Here is a 20,077-nt window from a genome sequence, read left to right on the forward strand (position 1 = left end):
TTCACAACAGCAAATTTCAGGTTCCAGTCGTGTCTGCGACAGAAGCCAAGTCTTTTCTCCCCTTCTATCTTTATTATGTATGAATCCCGTTTTTCATTTTACTCTGAAATACATTTAAATTACTTCTTACGTCTTTGTCAGTGGAGCTCTGTGCAGCAGTGGGCTTTTTGCTTGTTTTTTTTTTGAAACACGAGGAATAAAACCTGGTGCCTCCACTGAGCAGGATTTTCTTATTGTTGCTTGTCAGATTATCATAGATGGTATCAAAAGCTGAGTCTCTGCAGGCAAAGTGGCTAATTTGTGACAAACATAACTTGCATAAGTTGTTTTGATCACTGTGGCTGGTTGGAAAAAAAAACATCTGTCTATGTGCATCTCTCTTTCTACTGCTCTCATACAAGACAAATCAGTTTAACAGTCTGTTGGTGTGACAGAAAATAGTTTTTTTTATCTGATGGCACACGTTGGGCCTATCATCTACAATACTACAAAAGCCTCAAAGAAGAATAAATCAATGTCATTTATCTTCCCTTATTTTTGTTGACCAGAGATTCACATACACTGAGCAAACAACACATTAATATTCAAAACAGCCACTGGCTGAACCTGTGTCTGAATGTTAAGCACTTGTTACTCTCGTTTAAGCTGCTTCACAAAAGGAGGCAATGCATTTCCTGAAAACACCTCGCAAAGACACAGCCAGCAATGCTCAAAAAAGCAATGGAAATACACATGTTTGAGGAGGAGGGCGAGCATAAACGCACCAAGAAGACTTAGTGACATTTAGACACAATGACAACATCAAACGGGTTGTTTTCTCAGCTTTAAGTGAGCAGAGACTAAAAAGTGCAGCCGTGTTTTTGTTATGAGTCTTCTGGCTTTTGAGGTCACAATTGTTACAGTTATGCCCAGTGGGGTCGAGATGCATGAAGTGACCAGGAGGAGTGAGCCACTGTTATTAGCGCTGACAGAATAATGGGATAAAGTGCAGGATTTCTGCCGCTGGCATCTGATGTTTACAGAACTGAGGTACAGATGAGGCAACGTGAATGGAGAACAGAGGTTATGACTGATGAGGGATCAGTCTGCTTAGGAGGTAAAATAACATTCTTTGTTATGTTCAGATGTGCAAGCCATGGTACGCCATGGTGCACTCGGGTCTTTTTTGTGGATGTTTGAATTGCAATCGATCCCTGTTTTCAAATACTGCTGAAGGAATATAATCCAAAGAGCGTGCGGTGCTATAATTAGGACCTTTCATTCTGTTTATTCTGTATCCTGGAGATTAGGTCACATGAGGATTTTACTCAATGAATTATTTTCTGAATTCTGGCCCATGTAGTTCACCTGTGGCTGTCTGGCGGCAAATGTGAGGGGAATCGCTCAGACTGAAAGAAAATTCTAGTATTCATATCACGGTAGCATCATCGATCCGTCATCTATCATCCTGTGCAGGTCACAGGAGCCGATCGCAGCTGACTTTAGATGAGAGGCAGCATCCGTGGCGGAGAGGTCATAGTCCATCAAAGGACCAACATACAGATACAAACAACTGTTCATGCACAAATTTACATCTATGGTCAATATAGCATAAATGAACCAAATCACAGTCTGCAGAACCTCCAGAAAACCTGCAGCATTTGTGTTTTTGTCCCCGTGTGTGTTTGTACTTTTTATTTCTCTATGCAATTTCTATATATATTTATATATATACACATATGTTTGAAGTAGATTTAAGTGGGTGGGAAGTTAATTGAGTTTAAATTAATAGCAGATGTTGGAAAATTAAGGGGCTGTGTTGTTATAACAAAGAGCTGGTAAATTCAGTTTTCTCCTCCAAATGTCATTCGGTAGAATGGTATCCATTTAGTTTTCTGTTTAGCGTAGTTCACAGTTCACTGTCTATTTAAAGACATGTATAAATACACAGATATATATATGGCAACCAAAAGGTTACATTTTGAGTCAAATGTGTCTCCGTGTGATAAATTGGGGACGCACTTCAGTCTCACCATGGCCAAAGATAGACTCTGAAAACACACAGTTTTCTGTTTGTTCCCACTCGTAAATATAGCTTACTCAGTCTGCACTCTAACTCGTGAAGACATATGGCTGGATTCGTGATGCCGTGCGGTTGTGGCCGAGTTTCATTCAGACTGCGATCGTCCGCGAGACGACGATAAACAGACGGGGTTGTATTATTTTCAGCTATGCTCCTTTGACTTTTATGTTCAAGACTCAGGCGTCTACACACTCTCGCTGCCAAAGGACTGTCCACATCTGCTGCCGCCAGCGACGCTGCGGTTTCAACACCAGTTTGATCATCTGCTCTGAACTCAAAGGCTCCAAAAAGTTTCACCTTGAGGGCCTGTGCCAAGCCACTGGTCACGATGCATCTCCCTGCTCCGCCTCTCCTGGTATGAGTGTGTGTGTGTGTGTGTGTGATGGGCTCACTGCATGTGCATGCATGTGTGTACCTGGAGGGAATGTGACCGTGCATGCTGTCTGCACAAATTAATGAGGAGCGCCAAGCAAGCGTTAACACCCTCTCAATGTCAAAGATTCCTCTCCGTCAGGAAAAGTCAGCGAGCCACCGATGGACTGTCCATAACTGTCCCTGCGAGGCACTGCTGCCTCTGTGTGTGCATGTCTCTGACAAGGTGACACAGGGAAACAGCCCTCTGCTGATGACTGATGCTTCCTGACCTCACTGGCTGTATGTTCATCTGCTCAAGTAGAGGGTTCTTGACACGCTGTGACAAAAAAAACACGTAAAAGTCCAGACTAAACACAAGGTGAGGATGCACACTGCACTATGTTTCTGAATTATTCTTTTTTTTTTTTTAAATAAATATTCACTGAAGCAGTTCTTGTGTAAACACATCCTGCCGCGCAGCAATCAAAACATCATTGTCACTGTGAATAAATGAGCAGTGAGGCTTAGGCTCATGACAGCTCTCTTCTTTTTTTTTTTTTTGTCATAACATACACAGTCCAGAATAATAACCCTTCTATGCCTCCACCTGTGTTTACACTCCAAACAGAGGCCACTGTTGCCAGGAGCTAGAGGCCAAACTCAGCGTCTCCAGGAACACATATCTTATCCGTGTTAAAAAATGAGTACAAAATGTCTTTGTGACAAATTGGGAGAAGAATTTATTGGTTTCAAGGGGATCTGGCGTCACGTGCAACAATTAAATAAAAGCACAGTCCTTAAGGAGCTTGGGGGCAGTTTTGTCAATATTTTTTCCTGTTATTCCCTTGTGTGACTGGATTTAAGTGTGAATAAGTTACTCAAATCATTAAAGGACAGTGCTCCTCTAAGAGTATAACAACCTCCAATTCACATCAGAGAGACTGGATGCAGCCACTGTGGCAAAGAAAAGGAAAAAAAAAAAAGATTTCCTCTGCACGCACACTTGCCCATGCACATTTGAGAAATGGTCACTGCCGTTCAATAACAAACACATATCACAGCTGCTGCCCTTGGGCAAGTTTTCACAGGCACACAGGTGAGAACAGAGGTTTTTTTCCACACAGGAGCAGGCGTTTGTGTGAATAAACAAAGGGAATCTCCTTCCTCTACTGCTCCTCTCTCCCCCCTGAATACCATCATGTGTCACCATACATCTCCCACATGCCTGTTTCCAAGTTACCAGCAGTGCCGGCTGCCAATCCTGCTTAATTGCCTTCTGTGTAAAGTGACGGCTGAGGAGCGGCGATGGGAGCGAGCCGTCCTCGCCTTTTTCCTGGAGCTCACTCTCCGCCGCTACCTTGCCAAAAGAGAGAGATTCCACCTGGGTATCATACAGTTTTATTACAAAGTATATTAACCCACAGTAAAACTGCCCGAACCAGCAGCCTGGAGACCGACTATTGTATGAATGAAATATATCTGAAATAAAACTGAGGTAGTTAAATTTTTTGAGAAAGAAAAGCAGTGTAACAGTGTAAGAAAATTGGTCTGTGAAGCCCTCAGAAGGACTGGAGATGAACTGTCAGAGATGACAAAGTAAAGAAGAGCAGGTCAAACAATAACATTTGGTTTTTTTTTTCCTCACTAACCTTTCTACTTGTGCCCGAAGAAAAAGAAAAGATCTTCTCCCTCACTCCTTCGCGGAGAATTCACCACCCTGTTGCTCCTTGTTCTCTCTTCCTTTGTTTTGTCTTCCTCACCAATAGATCCTCCTCATCCTCAGGACCAGGGATGGAATTAGCAGCTCGTGAGGGAAGCCAGGCGGAAGAGAAAGAAAAGACACCGGAGAAGAAAAGAAACACAGACTCCTTGCCCCTAAGTCCTCTTTGGCAGTGTATCCCCATCTGTCTAAGCACAGCAACTGAGAGTGAGTGAGACAGAGGGAGAGAGAGAGAGAGAGAGATGAAACGACACAGAGTAAGAGGGCGAGTGAGAGAGGGAGGGGAGAGAGAGAGAGCGTGTGTGTGTGTGTGTGCAGTGGAGGGTGATCCTCTATACTGTATGAGTTCCTGTTTATCTCTCTGTCTGTCTCCTCTGCATGCATTCCTTTCCCGACAGAAGCCACGAGGTCAGCTGTTTTTCACAGTAACAACATTTTGGTTTCCTCTGGAGGGAAAAGACTTCCTGTCAGTTTGCCACTCAACTGCCCTCATGATTGAAACCACACAGGCTTTTATGCCTTCATTTATTTTATTTTATTTTAATTTATTGACTTCTCACTCTCTCTCACCCAGTATCGCTCTCCACACATTTAATTTTAGACGTGCACTGTGCAGCTATATGAACAAACTAAAACGATGTCATCCCCATATTGCGAATATCAATGCATATTGCATGCACTAAGAGAAGGATAAGGAAATGCATGCAACATTAACTGATTAGCTACATGGAAATGAATTATTTACTCATTAAAGAAATCATTTGTGCAGCATGTCATGCTCGTGCGAGCATGTTTTTTTTTTTTCTGTTCTGAAACCACGCATTAGCCAAGACATAACCAGATTTACTGATAATAAAAAAAATGAATATTTTATATACATGTACACATTATGAAATGATATCTGTAAGTAGATGCTTTTATGTTTTTATGATGCAACATATATTTTTTTTACATGCCAGTTGCCTTTTATTGCAGTTACTTCTCAACTGTTTCATTAACAATTCCATCCATTATCTACCGCTTTATCCTCCACCAGAGGGTCGCGGGGGGTGCTGTGCCTATCTCAACTGACATTGGGGCGATAGGCGGGGTACACCCTGGACAGTTCGCCAGTCCATCGCAGGGCCACATATAGAGACAAACAACCATTCACTCTCACTTACGGTCAATTTAGAGTGCCGAATTCACCTAATCCTAATCATATCGCATGTTTTTGGACTGTGGGAGGAAGAGAACCCGGAGAAAACCCACGCATACACGGGGAGAACAAGCAAACTCCTTGCTTCATTAACAATTCATAGATTAAATAGTTAATCTTATAATTTAACAAAATAGATCAACGGATGACAGAAAGTTATCATGACGAGGGCACTACAGGAACCACAGGAACTGTGTGACTTCATGTCTGCCTGGCAGTGAATATGAAGTGATAGTGTATCGCAATTAGATTCAAATGCCTGTGTGTGTGTTTTTTTTTGTGTGTGTGTGTTCTTGTACTTGCGGCATACTGAGGACCAGTGAGGGTTTTTAACCAACAAAGTGAAGACATTTTTACGGAGTGAGGACATTTTGGTCGGTCCTCACTTTGTTTTCATTGAAATCACTTCCTTAGGTTGCTATAACATGCTATACAAATTTTGGACGACATAGTATTTAGTATGACTTTTTTTGTCAAATTTTGGACCAAACATTTTGCGTCAAATTGTTTTTCAAATTTTGGACCAAACATTTTGGGTCCAATTTTTTTTTCAAATTTTGGACCAAAAATTTGCATCAATTATTTTTTCAAATTTTGAGCAAGCATTTTGGGTCCAATTTTTTTCCCAAAATTTTTGACCAAAAATGTTGCATCAATTTTTTTGTCAAATATTTTTTCAAAATTTGGACCAAACATTTTGGGTCCAATTTTTTTTTTCAAATTTTGGACCAAAAATTTTGCTTCAATTTTTTTTCCAAATTTTGGACCAAACATTTTGGGTCCAATTTTTTTTTTCAAATTTTGGACCAAAAATTTTGCTTCAAATTTTTTTTCTAATTTTGGACCAAACATTTTGGGTCCAATTGTTTTTTCAAATTTTGGACCTAAAATTGTGCATCAATTTTTTTTCCAAATTTTGGACCAAAAATTTTGGGTCCAGTTTTTTTTCAAATTTTGGATGACAGTATAGTATGACGTTTTTGTCAAATTTTGGGTCACATTTTTTTTTTTTTAAATTTTGGACCAAACATTTTGGGTCAAATTTTAGTAGATGTCATTCATGAAGTAGATATTTGTAATTGTGTTGATTTATAAAGTGGAAATGCTGGTCCTCACTTTGTCAGCTCTTTTACCCGGTCCTCAGTATGCAGCAAGTACAAGAGTGTGTGTGTGTGTGTGTGTGTGTGTGTGTGTGTGTGTGTGTGTGTGTGTGTGTGTGTGTGTGTGTGTGTGTGTGTGTGTGTGTGTGTGTGTGTGTGTGTGTGTGTGTGTGTGTGTGTGTGTGTGTGTACGGAACAAGATGAAACTGTGACACTCTCTGCCTTTCCTCTCCGCTCTGTTGATTCCTGATGTGCCATGGAAGCCACAGAGCCTCGGTGTCCCCCGAGTGCGGTGCACACATGGGTCAATATGCACAAGGGCCAGGAGATCAATCAGGTTGCACACATCGGTGAGAAGCGGGGTAAAGGCCAAACGGACAGCTTTCTCAATTCTGCTGATAAACTGTCAAATGTCCTGAGTCACACACACAAACACAGCAGGGAAATGTGACAGAATGTCACACCACTTGTAAAGTGAATATACGGACATATGGTCACGTCATCTTGATGCTGAAAGTTTGCCCGTTTCCCATCTTGATGCTGAAAGTTTGCCCGTTTTCTGTCAGGCTTGACAGGGAGGCCATGTCATCCTTGTATTATAAGAACCAGCACATCCCCTTTGGTGCCGTTCACTCCTATGAAGCTGCTAAACTCGGAGCATGTACCGTTTATTTGACATAATCAAACGTATAGTCCACAAATTTTGCTGTCACAGGGATTTTATACAATATTGTCCAAGGAAATAATGACAAAATATTTTTTTTGTGATAAATCTCAATGCATTTCTGGGCTTTTTAACAGCCTTTATGAAGGTTTTACATAAATGAAAGTCCATGAATTAACATTATAGAATATATAGATCTATAGATGCCTGTGTCCGTGTCTCAAGGTGTGTTGTGAACATTTTCAAAGGCGTCTCTTTGATTGATTTTTGTGCCGCGATAGTAATTTTTTTGTTGCAGTACCAGGAGTGGCCACTGGATAAGGTTTGCCGCAAGCCAAAGGAGTAGGTGCTCGAGCCATTTATTATAATACATCCATGGGCCGTGGAGGTTGAGTGTAAACTGTGGATTGTATAATGTTCAGCCAGGAGGAAAATAATGCATCAATCAAGTGGGTGCTTCTGTATGTGGAGAGTGTTGGAGGAAATGACTGTTTGGAAATGCCTGTGGTTTTTATATGGGCTGTTCTCCATCTTTGTGACCAATGTAACATAAATACAAACACCTACTGATAGAGATACCACCTCTACATCACTTTATTTACACCTCCATTTGCTCCTCATGTGAACCGAAACCCATTAATGTGAACATAAACATAAAACTATCCCAACACCATGACAGATTATTTTATGTCACAGAAAAGATGTTGAAATTCATGCAGGTATCGCTGTTTGTATACGGAGTGCTCACCCACTGTGCCAGATAGTCTTTTTTTTTTTTACACATTTCCCTAACAACTCATGAAATATTACACGGCTTGAAATGTGCTCAGGAAAATAAGGTCACGGGAAATGAATGCAAAGCGGAGACACTGCGTCTTATTAACGATAGCGACTGTATATCAGACAGCAGGTAGACAGATGTGTTTTCTAACTGTTTATTTAATGTGTGGTGGATGCTCAAATGTGGGACTTTCACCTCCAGATGTGCCCCCCCCCCCCCTCACCACGTCCCCTGTATGTACTAAAAAAGTGCTTTTGGTACAGTGATCACGAAATGATTGTCATTTATCAATATGTCACGTACGATTAAATCTCTATCCAGCTCTGACCTGGTGTACACAAGTTTGAAATCAGTGTGGACGTGCAGTGTAGTGTGGTTATTTGATCATACTAATGCAATGCCCTGCGGTTCCCAGACTTACAGTTAAATTGGACCTTAATGATGATTAAAACAGTAATAATAATAATAATAATGCAATAATACTAATCTACAGCCACATATTGAGCACTTAGGATTTATTTCTCTTTTATTGTGAGACCAGAATACAGTTGACATAATTAGTTAAAAATGTGTAATTAACATTTTAAGTGCTTTTAAGCATATTGTGGTGTTCTTCAACACAAGATGTCACTAGAAAAGGCTGGAGATGCTAAGCTTACCTAGAAAAGAGAATGTCTGACTTGGCGTGCACAACCACAAAGTCCTACAGACAAATCCTCATGTTGAATCTGCCAACGTGTTATTGTAAAGAACTTGTAGACGTTTTGAAATTAATTTAGGTCTCCGTGCGAGATATGGCTCAGCTATGAATTAGTCTCTTGCAGATGATGCCGCGTGGTCCCATGGCGACAAAGTGAGTGAGTCGTTGCCAAGCTTCTCTCCGGGGCCCTCTGCTTATGCTCACTGGATAGAGGTCAGAGGAGACATGGGGAAGTGTGCAAATCCCTGCAAGTTACTGCACGTCCTCTGGTCTTTGGATGGATTGCTGTTAAAGCAAACATGCAGCTCCTTTCTAATGCCACTTGTAGACATTTACATTCTTTTGTTTTTGGCTAAATTTAAAGAGTAAAATATGGGTGTGAATGACCGCAGAAGGAAATGACGACTCTGTGTTTTGATCCCATTAAGCTGCTGCCTACAATCTTCATGAAACACAACATCAGCTCCAGCTCTGTTAGCTAATCCCCCGATGACTGACTGTCAGTGAACCTTTCGTCCTTCAGGGAAGTGAATCCTCCTAATTACCTTGAAGGTGTTTCTTGGGGAAACGCTGTAAAACCAGTGGTGTGGTGTGGTCCTACTGTCGTGAGGATACTGTCAAGTATGCACAGTATGTGAACCAAACGGTGACAGTGCTTCACTGGTTAGATAAATGACACAGAGGGAGAACATTTTAATACTGTGCCATGTCTGGGTTTACCAATGGAGAAGGTGTTAGAAAAATACCACAAACATCGTAAACACTATGTTCATTCACAGACATTGAGTACAACATGGCCTTCTGTGGATTATATTCAGTACAAGCCTTTACAGTAATACATATATGCTGACCTTTTTTCTGTGAACACACTGTCCTCTAAACTCGCTGTAGATTCTGGACCAAGCTTTTCAATGCACTTTCTTCCACTTCATTCCACCCTGGTTCTGTGATATAGTGAGCTATCCTGTTCAGCCCATTCTAACCCATCACAAAAACAAGTTCCACACTCAAAGCAGGACGGGTTGCCAGACCCCCAGCGCAATAGCCTACAAAAACACACAATGAATTTTATTGAATGCAACTACTTTTCTAATGAATATGACGTCTTCAAAACAAAAGGCTCGAGTGCAAGTCAAAGAACGATGTTAGTGTGCATCACTGTGCTTTTATATTGGAATCCTGGCCCTTTAGTCAGCATATACCTGCATATACCTGTGTATCACGTAGACTACACCACTGTCTAAAACCCATCTTGAATGCAATAAGACATCCGTCGACATAAGTAATTAAGCTTGGATCATAAATGGTTCAGCCATCTGAAAATGATTAGGATAATAATTTTTTTTTTTCCTTCTCTGAAAACAAACACTGGTTTTTATGGCTCTCACTCATTTTGTTCTCAGAAAATACGTCTGGAGGGAATTACAAAGTCAGATTTCATGCATATTTACACATAGTCAAATTAGTTTTAATTGTCGCAGAATATACATTTAAATTGCATTTCTTGAACAAATTTTTCTATAGTGGATAGATTTTATGAGCTTGTTCGGCTGCAGGAGTACTGATAAAGTCTTTCTGACAGGTTTTGAGTTGTACCTCTGCGTTATTTTCTTTCCTGTGAATCAGGTGTGTGTCTAATGTCTAATCAGTCAGGAGACAAATAGGTTCTGGCATCACACTGAAAATACCCTCGCTCCCCCAGAATCACTCTTCCCAAACTTTGAACTTTTGCGGCTGTCTCCATGTTGCCAAGACTCAGGTCAGCGATGGCATTACTTTTTATATTCCACCGCCATCATTTAATTACTAACACGTGTGCTGTCAGAGCAGAGAACAACACAGCGCACTGCTGTTCTCCTTTTATCTGAACTCTGTGCCTGTTTTTATCCCAATTACAGTGCCATTTCAGGGGGAAATTATACTTTGTTTGGGACTGAAACAATTATATTAACCACACAATATGACAAAAAAAACACAAATCTGCAAAAAAAAAATTGTTGACAAATGGCAAATGTGCTCTGGTACCAACTTATAAATTTGCTGCTTTATATTACTGCAAATTTAATCTCATCTGATTTTAAACTTTTGCTTGGATTAAACAAGCACCTCAAACATGTCAGCTAAGGCTTTGGGAAATTGTAATGTTTTCTACAGCCACAAGTTGTAATAATTAATAAAATATCTTTGAATTACAGCAATAATTAAAATATTATTCTAATACCAATGTATTACCTGAAAAATGCAATATATTAAATATCTCCATTTTCCAGCTTCCTCATTTATGGGACCTGTTGTCTTTATTTTCTATACTACACTTAGTATCTTGTCTTATCTTGGGTAAACGACATTTGATGATATTATTTGGGGAAAAAAATGTGTATTCTGGACATTTTTTTTCGCGGTAAACTTATTAGGTAACCTAAACAGACCGCTACTATCTTGACCATAATTCCTGACAGCTTTTATTGTAATTAGAGGGACTGCTTACTTTAAAGGGTTGATAAATGATTCAATCTGACAATATTGTTCTGTTAAACATATTCTAAAGATGAAACAGGGTTAGAAAACTGTCAGAAGACAGGACAGCAACATCAAATATTCACCAGCTCTCAACAGTATATCTGCTCTTTTCATCCGTGCCTGTGTGTAAACAACAAAGCCTCAGAGTGCCGTCACTGATCATGATACTTCACTCTGAAGCCTCAGTGGGGAGAGCGACTGCCAGTCACACTGATGGAGACTGATGAAACCGGAGGGCCACATACATTTTGAATGAGCTATGAGGACGGGGGCTTTCCAAACTAATTTATATCAGTATCTGCTGTACTCTTATTTTGAAAAGCCATTGTTGGCTAAAATATATCTTTTCATAGTCGCGTTAACGTCACCGCTGTTAGACATAAGTTTTGCTCCCATAAAGGTGTCTCTGCGTTTGTGAATAAAGATAATACATAGTTAGGAGGTTATTGTTGTGCAGGGATTTTCTTTTACAGCGACCAACAGCCGACAATCTTGGTTTGGTCTCGGATAATTACTGAAAAAACAAGCAGAACAAGCAGTAATTAGATCAACTCTACTCTCCAAGGAAGTTACATTTTTTGCTCACATTTTTCAGCGAGTTTCTGAACAACATACCTCTAGTAGTTGAAAGTACATAATGTAAGAAATGCACAAAATGACCATTTTATCATCAGAGGTTAAGGATTGAAATACTTGAGCAAGTGTATCCACCGTTTAAGTTTTCAGTTGTGGCCTGAAAACTGTTTATGTTTTGGTTTGATGTTGAGGCGCATTGCTTTACTCACCACCACCAACCCAATAACACAGCTCTTTGCAGTTCAACACCCGGGCTGCCAAAACACGGCAAGCTGCAGCTATTGGTAGGAAATGCCTGACATTACCAAACCTGAGAGATCTCACTACCCTTTCAAAAATAAACATTTCCATAAAAGGAGAAGAAAAGGGAGAGTCTCTATTAGAGATGCATAAAAACAGCAGAAAGATAACAATTTAAAGAAGGCAGTAGACCGGAAACTCCAATTAACGTCGCTTGTGGGTGTGTCTACAAGCCACCTGTTGTTGACATGAGTCTGCGTCTCTTTCTTTTCTTTTCTCTTTCTGTTTTTCAATAGGTTTATCGAGGGTGTGCTGGCTCAGCGGGCAGCCACGCCAAGAACAATAATAAGACACAACACAGATGCAGTAACACGTGACGTTACACTTCTTTGGAACGCGTCCTGCAGGGCTAAATATGGCTGATTCGCACAGACATCACAGTGAAGTTAAAACGACACTCCTGCGTTGTTGTTTTTGTCGGTTGCGCTAATCGAAGACTGAGACAAGCCTGGGTTGTGCCCTTTTTGCTGGGAAATCAACAAAAGAATGACAACCATTGTCTTTGCAGCAATCATTTTATTATTTAAAGTAAGTGAAAACAATTATGAAGTTATTGTAAGTGCTGTATTAGATACTGTATTACTGTATTATTAACTTTTCCTGTTGTCAATATGTCACAAAAGTTATATTGTTGACTTAAAGGTGCCAAATCTGATGACCTGTTGTGCCCAGAATGGGTTCCCTCCCTCCGGCTTCTCACACATTCCAGTCACCAAGAAAAAGAAAAGAAAGAAAGTCATGTGAGCAGCGCATGAGAATCCAGAAGGAGAGAGTGGAGGAGAAATGGAAATGCAGCGGATGTCCTGGAGGTGTTGTCAGAGCCTTTGCCACCTGACAACAATGTGACAAGAAACCAGACTAGGAAGAAGATTCTAATATTAAAGAGGGAACGTAATGTACTCTGTGACGAACACCAGACCTTTGAAAACGGTAATGAATAAAAATGAAGACAATTACTGTTATCCCCACATATTCCAAATCGCACACAACACATTCTATCATTTGTGATATGATTTCTATAGAATGGTACGAGCTCTTCTTCTGTACAGCAACTGCTGTTAACACTAATGTTATAACTGTAACTATATGCCTTCAGGTGGAAGTAGCAGGTCATGTTTTATTATGGGTGAGGGAACTGTTATATTATATATTATATATTATATATGATATATTATATATCATATATTATATATTATACTGAATGGTGAATTTGTTAATTCCATTCTTTTATGTATATGAAGAAAACTTTCAATAAATAAACCATGAACAAAAAAAGAGACATCACCAAAGTCGGGCTGAGGCAGACACTTAGTTGTTTTCAGTGCTTGAAATACTACTATGAAATACTTCATACTCTTTCCTTCCTTTCACTTTGTCAGTAAAAAAAAAAACAGGCTGTGGAGTTATAGAGACTGCAGCATGACTTATGAGCAGTGAAAAAGTAAATGGGCATCATTCAATGATCCCATGACAGGGTTTTAACTTAGTCCCTGACATTCATGCAACAACAAAGAATGGAAACCTAAAATCAAGACAAGGAGCAGAGAGATAAATGGAAAGAATGAAACGTACACTAAAATCTCGAGTTCAAGTTCAGAGACTTTATTATAAACCGATGGTATCTCACGCTGACCTCACCTTCTTAAAAGAAGAAAATAAATCCCTGAGAATGAATATGAATTGTGGCTCATAAAAGCCATTCCTGTGCTGCTTTCAGAGAAGTTAGATTTTTTTCTTTTTATTATCATTTCTTTTTTCCTCCAAGATGGGAAATAATCAGAACTCATTCAGGTGCAATCTGTTACACCGAGTAGTACTTCAAGAACTTTCCACTTCACCTCTAATAAGAAGAACTTTATAGCTAATCCTTCTGTACCCTGCCAACCCCACTGATAGTTTCAGGCAAATTAAAACCAGAAAGTGAAGCGAAAGAGAGAACGTCCAGGACAATAATATGAAATACTTTCATAATTTCATTCTGCCACTACCAAAAAAATGTTTAACAGCAACATTAAGCTGCAAATCTCTGTGGCAAAAAGGCTTTTTTTATATATATACAGCATCAATCAGATTTAATGCACTTGGACGTCTGGATGCTTGTGTCTCAGACAGTGATTCACAGCTCTCTGACTTGTCAGGCCAGGTGTTCTCTGGGAGCAAAGATAGAGTTGACATTTGACGAAATGACCTCTATCATGCAGGTTTTGACCACAGAGAGGCACCTGAAGCCAATATGGAATCTTTTCAAATTTAACTGTGGCAGCATATACATAGGCTGTATTTCTTTATTTACAGTCGAGTGACGCGTTATGATGCTGAAATGGATGTTGTCTTCCGGTTGCAAAACAAACTCCCATTGTATAAAGTTATAAGATGTCCAATTTGACTGGCACCATATCCGTTTTTGGGTCCAGAAATTTAAAATGTCACCAGGCGCCTTTGGACAGTACGAGCTGCAGCATCACACTGTGTCCACTCATATGTCTGTTTTCCTTTAAATGCAGGGGAACATCATTTCTAAAACTTCCCTCAGAATCATGTTCTACTGAAGTTAACCTGAAACGTGCAATTGAGACATTAACTTCTTGGGAAATGTTCACTGACATGACAAATGAAGTGAGTCAAGGATCACAACTGTCCATCGAATTTCCTATGGGATGGGATGGTTGTTAGGGTGTTTCAAACTGAATAAATATAAGAACTGGTCCATATTTGATATTCTGTTAAAACTGTGTCCAAACTGGTGAATTATTTAAATAACTAATTGGAAAAAACTATCAAAACCTCTGGCTAGACACAAGTGATTTGTAGCCAACACCATCGTCTGCACATTGTTTTCTGTAAAAAAACCCATTTCAATTCTCCCTTTCCTCTGTCTGAAGAGCAGTGGAGATGTTGCTGTAAGATGATATTCAGTCTTCTGGCACAAACATTAACTTCCACTGAGGTTTTACAGGATGTCCTCCACAAGGCTTTCTACGAGACGGGCACATAATATCTGTCAGCACTGCAGAAGACAATTTATATTGTGTTTACATATGAGGCTTTTAGACACGTTCCTGCACAGAGGGATTTAAAACGAGTCCGCGTGTAGCAGCTCAGGGACACGGCCGCACATTGCTCAGTTGCTGTGGGGACCGAAGCTCTTAAAGTTCCTCTGTAACAACAAAACCGCTGCACGACTGTTCTTGGACAGATTTATAGAGAACGTGTAACACAACACTTTTAACAACCCCCGTCTGCTGTGAAGTCTCAGCCTCTTTGTGAAAAGGCAAAGCCTATTTAAGCTAAATACAGTACAAGAAAAATCTATTTTGTATTAAAATGTCTTTTTAAAATTGGTTATAACATGATTCTGTCCTAAGAAAGTATGCCCTCCAGCAACTAAAATGTGTATTAAATTGTGTTTACCACTTTCCCTCACGTTGCTCTCAGCCCACTTCTTGGCATTTACCTTTAGAAACACTTCTTCAGTTCTCTTGCGTGCATTCATTTGTGTGTGCATGTGTGTGTGTGGCATGACATCAGGTGACCTGAGGATGTGGGAGAAGCTTTTCAGAGCATGTTCCTCATCGACTGATGAACTCACTCCTGACCTCAGCTTGTGTGACAGCACTGCAAGATCATCTTGCCTTTACTGTCAACCCTATATCATGTTCCCAGGCTCCACTGAGATATGTCGTAGAACGTTTTACAACGTTTTTCCAAAGTAGTTCTGTTCTATTTTAAAAATGTGTGGATATAGTATTTGCATGTTGATGAGTTGGTCTGCTGAGCAGATGCTTCTTGCTTTGCTTCCATCCAACTTGTACCCTTTTATCCTCCACACGAGGAGGCGCTGGTGCCAATCCCAGCTGACAAAAGGTGGGATAGACCTTGGACAAGTCAGTCCATCGCAGGACCACATAGAGACAAATTATCATCCACTCATGGTCAAGATTGTATACATTAAAAATACATCATGAGCCAGCTTTGATGGTAGCTTTTAAAACTGCAGATCTTGTCAGCGACTGTGCCAGTGATGATGTTGCGAAAACATGATTCAGTGATGTTTTGTGTAATTAAAGAAAGTCCCACTAAAATGCAGAGACTAGATGCAAATCATGTGAATAATTCATGAGTCATGATCCATTACACATTCTTTACCCCCATTGATATATTCAAGGCGGTATAAGCTCACGTTCCACCTGTTCATAGTATACATCTGTTTCGTGTTATCAGAGCATGTTTGTGTGTGTGTGTGTGGGGGGGGGGGGGGGGGGGGGTGTGTGTGTGTTCTTGTATTCACGGCATACTGAGGACCAGTGAGGGTTTTTAACCAACAAAGTGAGGTCATTTTTACGGAGTGAGGACATTTTGGCCGGTCCTCACTTTGTTTTCATTGAAATCACTTCCTTAGGTTGCTATAACATGCTATACTCAATATGTCACACAAAAAAAAATCTAATTTGGACGAAATAGTATAGTATAGTATGACGTTTTTGTCAAATTTTGGGTCAAATTTTTTTTCAAATTTTGATCGAAAAAAAAAAATTGAAAAAGTTTTCCAGCCCTTTTTGCTCTGGGGCTCCACCTGCAGACATTTTATGGTACTGCAACCAGTAGTTCTATATAGATGTCATTCATGAAGTAGATATTTGTATTTGTGTTGATTTATTAAGTGGAAATGCTGGTCCTCAGTATGCAGCAAGTACAAGAATGTGTGTGTGTGTGTGTGTGTGTGTGTGTGTGTGTGTGTGTGTGTGTGTGTGTGTGTGTGTGTGTGTGTGTGTGTGTGTGTGTGTGTGTGTGTGTGTTTGAACAGATGTGATTTGTACAGATGAGTTGCTGTCAACTTGTCAGCAATTTGATTGGAGCTACATTATATACAATTTACTGATACTGACAAGGCCCTGGATAAATCATCAGGAACAAGTCCGTGTGCAGTTGATATCACGGGGTCTTGACAAGTGTTGAAAAGCACATTGGTTCCCCACAAAGAAAAGAGTAGAAGGAACTTTTAAGCACAAACGTATATTATATTATATTATTGTCAGTACCCATTAGACATAGCAGCCCTTATAATACGTTTCTTTATACAGTATGATTGGATTATAATCACAGCTTATAAAGAGGAGCCTCTTACTATTATTACTATTATTCATTTGCGATCATTTACAGTATGTGGGTGTAATCACAGATGCGGACAGTCACCGTGGGAATGTGGGTGAGACATACGTGTAGTACCCTGGTGGTCAGAGTGACCGTCAATTAATTGGTAATGAAATGAAAATAACATCATGTAACGTTAACCGCGTAGAATAGCTTGTTAAATCTACCTTTCGCTTGCTTTTCTCTTCTTCCTACGTCAAACCTGTGAACTCCTCCAAGAGTGATCATTTGTGAAGCCAAGAGTCTAATATTAACAGCTCACAGAGAGGAACAGGGAACACAGAGTACAGAAAAGAGGCAAATACGCCCAGCTGAAATGGCACGATGCTGATTCTGCTGATCAAAAGGGAATTATTGGAATTAGTGCAAAAACCTAGTCTTGCAAGAAACAAAAAGAATATGACATTAACCTTTTGAGGCTCTTGGAAAGATTATCCTTTCACTCGTTTGGGTAAATAGAATTTTTTTTTCAAGATGTGAATGCAGAAAACAGTTTTCAGTAATACAAACAGATGAAAGTAAACACATTTTGTTTAGGATGCTATTGTAAAAATGTGCAGTCTACATGAAACAGCGGTGCATTTTAACTTAATTAATATTAATTACATTTTCTTTTATTAATGTTCAAACCATTACTTCCCTTACAATAAAGGGGGCACTATAAACTCAATACGCACTATTAAGTTTTAGTGCATTGATGATGTGTTTCGAAAGCCTATTTCTAGGTGGAATGGTTTGTTTTGGAACAGTATGGTACAATTTGTTTTATGTTTCTATGACGAATAGTGACCAAAAAAAACAGTCCCTACGATTAAATTTGTTGGCACCCTTCCTTTGAGGTACCAGAGTAAAAAGCTTAAAGGTCACATAGAGTGGTCCTGTTGCACATAAATGTTATTATGGAGGTCTACTTACATATATTGACTTGTTTTTATGGTCAAAAACCTCCTAGTTTCTGTAAACTAGCCGATAGAAATCCTCTTTTCTGACAGTGATTTCAGAGTGAACTTTCACCCCCAGAAGACAGAGTCTTGTGATTGGCCAGTACTATCCAGCACATCCGTTCTCAGAAGCGCAGCGCCCCCCTCTGGAACGGCGGATGCACTGCTCCTCATTATCAAAACATTGTTTTAACAGTGTTTAAAAATAGCTTCGTCACGACTCCCCGCCGCAGTCCCTTTTATGACTTTAAACCGGAGTCAGACCCAGAGTCAGAAGACACTGTTGCTCGTGAAACACCTCCACAACGGACGTTATTCTTCTTCTGCGGTTCAATGTACGCAACCGGATGTGCCCGGACTACCGCCCGGAGCAGGACGATCGGTTGTTCAGGAGAACCGCTGCTTACGTAACTAGTACGGGATTTTCAGTGATCTCGTTGAGCCCCGAGTTTACAATAAAACCCAACGTTCTCAGCAATGGCTGAACTGTTTGTTTCAAACCGTCAGGGCTTCATAAACAAGGTAATGACGCAGATACACACCAAAAAAATAGTGATAATAGGAACTTCCGGTCTAGTTACGCTTTAATGTCTTATTGAGATAAACAGCCACGAAAAAAGAGCTACTGGATGACCTCCTTTGTAGCTTGTTGTGTCACATTGATGTCAGTACAACATCACGCTACATATCTCACTGACGCTGTTAGTAAAGATAAACTGTTCCCAGTTGAAAAACGATCCATATTCCATACCGTACTGTATTGTAACACAGCATAAATATGCATGTGTATAACCTTTAGAGATGAAAGACCATTTCTGCATTTATTCATGGGTGGATGGCCAAAACTGCTCAGATGACAGATGAAGAGCAGTGAACTACAAGCAGTCCACGAGAAACACTTTCTAGTTAGTGCACATTCAGATGCCTGTTTGTTGACATAATCAAAGAAACTGCCATCTTGTTGTAAAGGTTCAAAGCCTGCAGTGAAATCACAGATAATGATCTGTACGGTCAGTACCGCTTGGATGTTAGTCATGTGTTCCCAATCTCAGTCTCCCTCTCTTGTTGTGTTGCTTTTCAGGGCATCATCTTAAATCAAGGTCTAGAACTAGTATTTCTGACAGGTGGTCGATTTATTTGCAGAACAGTTTAATAATATTCCCCCCAGAAGAAAAAAAAAAGATATAAATCCCATGTAAAAGTCTCTGCAAATATCAATCATCTTTTTCCTCCCTCTTGTGCCGTGACGATATTTATTTTATTGACATTTATGTGAATACGTTGCGCTGAATCACCCGCAGGCCATCCTGAGATTACTGTGCAGTGCTGAGAGGGTGATGAAGGCAAATAAATGATCATCTTCATCACATATACAATAAATGTTCATGAACGCTGACAAGGAACTGAGAGGATTCCACCAGTGTGACAAAATTCAGTGCAATATGTCTGCTCAAGTGGCATAAGGTGACGATGTGTGACTGACTTTCATGTGTTCACCTCACACTTTTGAAAAAAACGAAGATTGATTTGTCACAAAGAGCCAAGTCAGTCTTGTTTGAAATATTTCCCCCTCTCCACTTTAGATTGACAGTGTCGTGTGCGTTGTGATTCATTTTCCCCGGGCTCTGAACGAACACAGCAGTTCTAATCATAGCAAAACCTTTGCTGAGCACATAGTGACACACTTGTGTTTTGGGAAACGCTCGGAGGAAAATCAAGATTAGCTTTGATCATGCAAACACACACACACACAAATACATGTTGTGCTTGTCTTTCATCTGTTCTCACCGTTCAATTCCATCTGTACCATTCGTCATATTTAAGGCCCCTCATGGTCTGTGCTTTGTGTCCCTGAGACAAGTGAGAGGGAAATAAGGGAGATGGATTCTCTTGTCCGCTCCACTACCTTGGAAAAAATAGACCAGGTGATTGCAGTTTGAGTTGGAACGAATCTGAGCGTCGTATGCAAAGCAGTTTTAGCCAGTTTTTCTACCAAGAAGTCAAACTGTA

This window comes from Microchirus variegatus, assembly GCF_963457635.1.
Source record: "Microchirus variegatus genome assembly, chromosome: 8".
Taxonomy (NCBI): Eukaryota; Metazoa; Chordata; class Actinopteri; order Pleuronectiformes; family Soleidae; genus Microchirus; species Microchirus variegatus.